Below are 8,591 nucleotides of genomic sequence, written 5' to 3'. Positions count from 1 at the left end.
TGTGTGTGTGTGTGTGTGTGTGTGTATTATATATATATAAAAACTGTTTATTGAAACCGGTTACTCAGATCAGGTTAATTTTACCTGTTTTGAATCAAATCTACTTAATCATGTAATTAACTGTTAAAATTTTTAATGTAAATGATATAAAACATTATTTGCACCAATTTGAGACAATAAAAAAAATCGTCTGACCATCTAACGAGACAAAACTTGTATATCTATGAGTGTTCTTTGATTGATTCCATAGCAAAATACCATTTCTTTGAATTAACTACCATGATTTGTTTGGCCATTTACAACCATATTATTTTATGTTCTCATGATAATCAGTCAGTTATTGTACCAGGTGTCCTATCCTGGTTTGATATTAGAAACTGGAAGATATAGTCTTAGAAATCAAATTACAAACTTACAGTTAAACTTTTAATACAAATTGATTTGAGGCAGAAAAGAGGAATTACCTTTCCTGACACTGATGGTTCAGAATCTTTTACAATTCATTCTAATTTGTGAGCAGGGACTTCAAATTTGTGCATCTGCTGGATTAGTTTACTTGTACCTTGCATAGACTATACAGTACACAGTTCAGTATTAATAAACTTCTGTCATTTGTACTAATGTTCAGGTACCTGTATTTCATTTAATTATCTATGTAAATTTAGTATTTGTTTAATTTAAGGTAGCGAGCTGGCAGAATCATTAACATGCTGGGCAAAATGCTTAGTGGCATTTCGTCTGTCTTTACATTCCAAGTTCAAATTCTGCTGAGGTCAACTTTGTCTTTCAGCATTTCAGGGTTGATAAAATAAGTACCAGTCAAGCACTGGGGTCAATGTAATTGATTTATCCCACCCCACCGAACTTGCAGGTCTTGTGCCAAAATTTGAAACCAATATTCATTTAATTTGGAATTTGTTGACCAAAGTGACTCCTGGTTTGGAAAAATCAGTAACCCAGAATAGCTTTGGAACCAAAGGTTCTGGAAAATCAATATTGTACTTATGCTTTTTTTTTAATGTTATTTTACCTGAACTATTTTTTTGTCTCTAATCCACCTGTCAAAAATCTGTTTTGTTTTTTTATGGAATTTCTAGGTTTCACTTAGTCCCAAGATAGCAAGATTGTATCTTTTGTACTTGGTGTCGACTTGGGCCTTTTTACCATTAGGGCTGTTTTGCTTAACGATACAGAGCACTCAGCTGGTATTTGAGGGGTTTGGGATTTGATTCCCCGAAGCCACCTTCCTGGCAATGCCAGCTCACAACAGCATGGAAAATGGCTGTTAAAGGATAATGATGATGATTTCTGATCTTCTATGAACTGGCACTGGTTTTGCTTGTAGGCACCAGGAAGGATATTACCCATGCTAGTAGTTAGTATTCTTCTACCTTGAGCTTCAATGCTCAAAGGAAGGAATGGTCAAGGAACTCTTGATGATGTGACCTAGAGAATTGAAGTGAGAAGATCTGTATGGTGTTGGATGCAGTTGTAGAGGAAATCCCATATAAGGATGAATGGAGGGTAACCATTGTTAGCCTCAGGAGAGGTCAAGGGCCTTAATGAGGGAATGAGGTGTTTATATCTTCACAAGATAATGTCATAAGTCACTTAGTACTACAAATGCAATTGCTTACTGTGATACAATTGATGTTTATGATGGAAAGTATCTTGATAATTAAATTATAAATGAATTGCTAAGATTTTTTTGATTTATATTTCATTAAATTATAATTTATGAAGTTATCTAGATTATGTATTAAATTTTATAACAGATGTGGCTTTGTGGTAAGAAGCTTTCTTCCTAATCACATGGTTCCAGGTTCAGTCACACTGCATGGCACCTTGGGCGTCTTCTGTAGCCTTGAGCTGACCAAAGCCTTGAGTGGATTTAGTAAACGGAAACTGAAAGAAACCTGTTATATATATTAGTTAATAAATTGTATAGTATAGACCTGGTAGTTTACCAGCAAAGCAAGTTCACTTTCTCAGTGTTTGTTGGGTATTTGATTAATGAGAGAGATGGAAGATGGAAGTTACAAGAAAGTTTATTGATCACTACAATTGTTTTGACCCATCTAGCATCGATTCCTAATGGGTGGGATACTGAACATCTGGTTTAGGCATATTCATCGGTGTAGATGTGTCTCCTCAGATGTTTGTCTTTCACCCCCACCACTTGACAACTGGTGTTGGTTTGTTTACATTCCTATAACTTGGTCTGGTATAAGAGATCAATAAAATAAGTACCAATTTTTTTTAAAAAAAGAATAATGGGGTTGATTCATTCGATTAAAAATTATTCAAGGCAGTGCCCCAGCATCACTGAAAGAAGTGAAAGATAAGATAAATTATTGCTCATTAAATGGATGAGAGGGGACCTGATATTTATATGTGATGTGAATGAATAACACTTTGTGGCTGGGAAAAGTGAAGGGATCATTAGGACTGAGGACGGGCAGTATCTGTGTTAGATGGACCCAGCAAAAACATGTGAAGGAGTTGAGTACTGAGATCAAACCTGAAGATATGTCAAGGGGTTTCAGATGAGAAGGTCGAAGATTGAGAAAATTGGCTGGATTAGGGATGGATGGGGTGGGGGGTGATGGTGGTATATAAAAGAAACAACAGCAGCAACTTATGTTAAGCAATAGTGATGATGACTATGATGATGGTGATGATATTTTGATAATTTTATATGTTGTCAAAATTTCTCATTGTAAGACTGATTTAAAAAAAAAAATGGTTGTAATGAATGTTTTAATGAGAAAGCTGCTGTTTTAATGAGATTGTTGATGTTATCTATGAAACAGGCTGAATTGCAAGAGTGTAAAGATGAAATACTTTGTGGTATCTGTCACAGCTTTCTGCATTCAGTTCAAATCCCACCAAAGTCACCTTTACCTTTCTTCCTTTCAGGGGTCAGTAAATAAAATATCAAGTTTTAAGTGGTAGATTAACAGAATTGTTAAAATGTTGGGTGTGATACCTTGTGTTTGTTCAGTATTTTCATGTTCTGTGTTGTTGGGAGATAGACTTAATAATCCATCTTCTGGTTTAATGCCAAGGTTTGAAAGAATATGTGCACGCAAATATGAAAATACAGCCAGGGGGAGACGGACAAAGATGCATGAATACTCATATGTGTAATTAAAATACATATATGTACATATATTAATCTATATATGTGTATGTATGCTTATGGGTGTTGCAAATATTCAGACCAGCTCACCTGTTTGGTGATACCTTCTCCCACCCCACTGTCACTCGAGGGTGATATTCTTTTCTTTCTTTTACTCTTTCTTATTTCAGACTGTGCCCATGCTGGGGCATCACCTTGAGAATCTTTTAGTCGAATTAAGTTTATCTCAGGATTTATTTTTTAAGCCAAGTACTTATTCTATCAATCTCTTTTGCTGAACTGCTAGGTGACGGGAAGGAATGTAAACACCAGCACCAGTTGTCAAGTGTTGGGGGACAAACACAGACACAAAAACACACATATGCTCACATATATATATATATACACACACCCATAAGTGTCCTCACCTAGATACATAAACACATCAATGTGTATATTTAAATTAGACGTACAATTATTCATGTGCATCCGTGCACCCATACGACTTCAGTCTGATACATGGAGACAGATACATGCATAAGGTCCCATATCGTCGTCTGTGCAACCACGCGTGCACTCACACAATCACGCACACACACACACACACACACACACACACACACACATTAACCTCTTTATATATGTACCATTGGCATATACACCCATAAGCATACATACACGTATACATATATAGATTAATATGTAAAAATAAAAACAAAACACAAAGGATTCTGCGGTACATGTGTTTCAAGCTTTATAGTTGTTGCATCATTATTGGTATATAATTGATAGTATAAAGCTATCTTCAGCCACAAATGTATTCTTTCCCAAGAATTATATCACATAGAATAAGTTAAAGGAGGAAGAAGCATGAGAGATAAAAGGTGAGATTCCGTTTGGTATTTTCCATTGTAATATACCTCGTAGAATTCTCGGACATATATGTATTTTAATTACACATACGAGTATTCATGCATCTTTGTCCATCTCCCCCCGGCTATATTCGCATATTTGCACACACATATTCTTTCAAACAATGGATGATCTGTCGAATGATGTGTGTAGTTATATGCACAAAACGTGGGTGTTTACATACAATGAGATACAATATCAATAATATAGTATACATTAGGCTCAAACAATAAGGATATAGTCAGTATATATACATTCATTGATTATACAATCAATAATAGTTAATAACACATTTCAGTCTAATTTTGCATATATTGCATCTTACAGTGCACATGTTGATGATCTGTTCATCATTCAGTAGAAAATATTTTGTGACAATCATAGGTACATTATCAACTTCAAAGAACACTAGATTCAGAAAGTAATTTCATAGTGTATATCCTTAACGTTTATACCAGAGTGTTTCTACTGAAGGAGAGATTTGGTTGGATGGCTATTATCCTTAATTACCTCTATTATATTCTGAGAATTTGTTAGTAAAATTTTCATTGCTCAACAATATGCTTAGTGATTCTTCTGAACATAGTCTGCACTTCCTGGAAAGAGCATCATGTAGGTGTGCATACTTGCCCTGTTGAAACTGACGACGTGATTTCAATATCGAGTTAAAAAAAAAATCGGCGCTGATGCTCTTATATATACATATGGGCCTCCTCTGATCTTCATTGTGCATTAGCATACCACATTTTGACACATACATAGGTTCTGCAAAGGACATTTTGTTTTGTCCTTGCATGTGCATTTGTTGTTTGGTGCATCTTTATGTTTATTATCCTTTTTTTCCCTTCTATTTCTTGTTTTAGTTCTCTCGCTATCTCTTTTATTATATGGCCCCAACAGGTTATCGCTGAATTGATTACTGCTGTAATTCATGTCGTTAGCGTTGGAATTTTCAGTATGTTCACTGTTGATTGTATTTACACTGTGCCTATTTATCCTGTTGGTTTCATTTTCTGAGTACCTTGTGGAAAAATTGTCTTTTGTTATGGACCCAGGTTCATTTTTTAACTCTTACTTCAGTTTCCCATTATTGATTCTGTGTATGCGGTGTTCTAAGTTACTAGAGTTGCATGCGATACTTTCATGGTGTGCCGGTTACATATTTATTGGACTTAGGAAAATACCTATCCACTGTGGTAAAAAAAAACTCCTTCGCAATCCTCGATGATAAATGTGATACATAGATCGGGTTGTACCACAAGACGTCGGATTTTTTTGTATCTTTTGTTCACTTTATTGCTTCTAATGTATGATATGTGTTGTATTAGTCTTATATTTTGGTGTGTTTCACTAGCAGTCTCTGTTTTATCGTTGGTGTTTTAATTATTGGGCCATTCATATGATCTATGTCAGTTCGGTGTCTGCATCTATGTCTTTTTATGTTGGGTCTAGTTTACCTAACGTTTTGGTTATAAGAGTTACATATATTATCGTATATATATTTCATGTTTTCTCTGTATCCAGTCCTAGCCAATGCAACATTATAATAGTGTGTGTGGGCATTAAAAATTGCGTCATTCGCTGATAGCATTGATATTCTAATAGATATGTTTTTTACTAGTCCCTTTATTATAGAAGGTGGGTGATTTGACTATACATTAACGTACATTACATTTTCATTGGAAAAAGATGTTTTGACTCTTCATATCATACATGATTGTCTTATCATTTTATGACTTTATATGGGTATCTTTATCAGCACAAGCATAGTACCTGATTAACCTGCTGATTGTTCACTTATTTTATTTTTGCTTCTTATATACGTATTTTATTTATGATTGATTGTAAGTAGGTTCATGACTTACTTATAAAAAGAACTATACTTCATTCCAAACCATGATTCCCTCCCCCCGTACGCAACGAACTACAGGCAATATCGAAATGTGTTATAATCGAAATAAGCAAAACTGGGTTTAATGAGCGAAGTATTTTTTAAAAAGTTACCTGACGAAGGACATCGGCACCGAATGATACAAGAGATCTATGTACGATGGGCCGAAACGATCGTAGTGATAAATAAATAATCTCGCGAGTTCCATTTGCTCTTTCTCTCACTTCATCCCTTTTCTTTATTGTTATTCTTTTTCTTAACTACTCTAGACATTTGCCCTCTCTCATATATCATTTTTTCAGACATATGTTCTTCCTTTTTGTTCTTCCACCCTGTGCTTTGGACTAATTTTCATTGAGTAATTACTACTTCCGAAATTCTGCTAACTAGGAAACATATGCAGCCTGGATTTTACCTGGTCCATCACTAGAATTAAAATTTTTATTCGCAAACATAGCAACCGTCGAACTTCGATATGGGAAAAATTTACAAACTTCTACGTCCTTAAGCCACTGTTGTTCCTGAAAGTTGTTTTTCATACCTTCTACGGACTGTTCGAAGCTTACTAACTTCTTACACCTGGCTCCCTAGATCTTACCTTTACATATAATTATGTATGTATGTACGTACGCACGTATGTATTATGTATGTATGCATGTGTGTCTTTGTGTTTGTCCCCAATAGCTCTTGACGTCGGTGTTGGTATGTTTATGTCCTTTAACTTAACGGTTCGGCAAAAGAAACCGACAGAATAAGTGCCAGGCTTAAAAAGTTAATCGATTCATTCGACTAAAAAAAAAATTTTTCAAGGCAATGCTGCAGAATGGCCACAGTTTAATGTCTGAAACAAGTATTTTACTTCTTTCAAACTGCAGCCTTAAATTTTGTCCAGCGCAGTAACGATTCCTGTTCTTGACAAGTATTTTTAGCTGATGTTACTTCATATTAGCACACAGGGAAAGTTAATTCTGCATAAGCTATTTGTGAAGAAGGGACATCACTCTTAAATTGTCAGCATGCGCGCGCGCATTCACACATACATGTCCACACTACGTATTCTTGCTGATTGCATGTCATAGTAAGAAATTCTATCGGGAGCAGGTCTTCAGAGAAGAACCTTCCTCCCCTCAGAGAAGTGTTTCAACCTTAAAAAGTGAATTATCTCCTGAGATTCAGCATGGAAAATTACATCAATACATCAAATTAAAAATTTTTCATTAAACTTTAAGTTTTCCACAGGTGCAGCCAAACAAAAGATTCGGAGGCTGGGCTGCATTCACTTAAAGACTCTTGGTTAACCTTTTACTGCTACATTCTGTTCTAATGTCTGTATGCCAACACTTGTGGATGGTTAAGGTGCCCTGGAGCTAAGTACTTGGAATGTTGTAACCAGTTCAGTCTATATACATATAACTGTATATATAAGAAGTTGCCTGAAGTGGGTAACGGGTATTCGAATACCGTACCTCACAAATTCCAAGTAGTGCTCTGTACCATTAAGCGAAGCAGTCCGTTAGTATACATATGTGTTTTTAGTGAGGTTATATGTGTATTCATTATTTGGTTGGAAATGTGATGATTAGATGTGGGCTGCGTGTAAATGAAGAATAAACACTCACTAAATATAACAATTTATATTTTGGTGGAGATTCGTGGCAAGATATACAAAGGCTGGGGCAATGTTGGAGTGATGTTATGGCATTCTGGTACTAGTGATTAAATGTGTGTACTCAGTGTTTGATGGTACCTACTGTGACAGAGGCATCGCTACACCAGGTGTAAGGTGTTGAAATTAAGAAGGAGAGCTAGCATTCCTAGTTGTGGGAAGTTGGCGAGCTGACTGCCCAAAGGGAAAAAGAGGAAGAATCCTGTCAGTCGGGTTCCTTATATGCCTTTCACGACTTCAGTTTTATCTATGGGCTGTTATGTTTTGCGCATGCGTCGTGGCTGCCTGCTGTGTCCCTTTCCGGGCTTTTATATTTAGCCTTGACACAATCCACTCAGGCACGACAGGTACGCTACATGTTTTACTGCTATTTCTAGCATGTTGGGCCCTTAGGTACCACTCGAGCATTAGTTGTGTGTGTGAGCGCGCGCGCACACACACACACACACTCTACAGACTTCTGTGTTGTTTTGTCTACTAAATTTCAATCACAAAATATTGGCCAGTCTAAGCTTATAGTAAGAAAACATAGGCTCACATTTACCGAGCAGTGAGATCGAACCGAGAACAGCGTGACTGCGAAATGAGCTTCAGAATCACAGAAATTTTAGTGACGAACTCACCACTGAAGTTTCTGGGATTTGAAACGGAAACGCTGGATTTAAAGTCCAGTGTGTTAACGCCTGCACCGCCAAACATTCGTTTATTAATCATTGAAGCTATAATGTGAATTTCTAAAAATATAATTTGTTGCGAGATCCATTTTTGCTTGTCGTTAATTTAAGTATTATAGCAATCTCTAAAAATATACAGGGAGATAACTTTATCTACTGTGATAGAATTACCTCCCTTCTCTACTCATCCACGTATCGCTATTCTATCTTTTATTAACGTGTTATTTTATTTCTAGAACATTACCACTTAGAAATGAATATTCTCTTTTACTCCAATTTAGTATACATTAACTTTTTACCTCTCGATATTTCTACTATATATATAGT

Source organism: Octopus bimaculoides, chromosome 21 (genome assembly GCF_001194135.2).
Source record: "Octopus bimaculoides isolate UCB-OBI-ISO-001 chromosome 21, ASM119413v2, whole genome shotgun sequence".
NCBI classification, from domain to species: domain Eukaryota; kingdom Metazoa; phylum Mollusca; class Cephalopoda; order Octopoda; family Octopodidae; genus Octopus; species Octopus bimaculoides.
The sequence above is the reverse complement of the archived record's forward strand: the minus strand, read 5'-3'. Positions refer to the sequence as shown.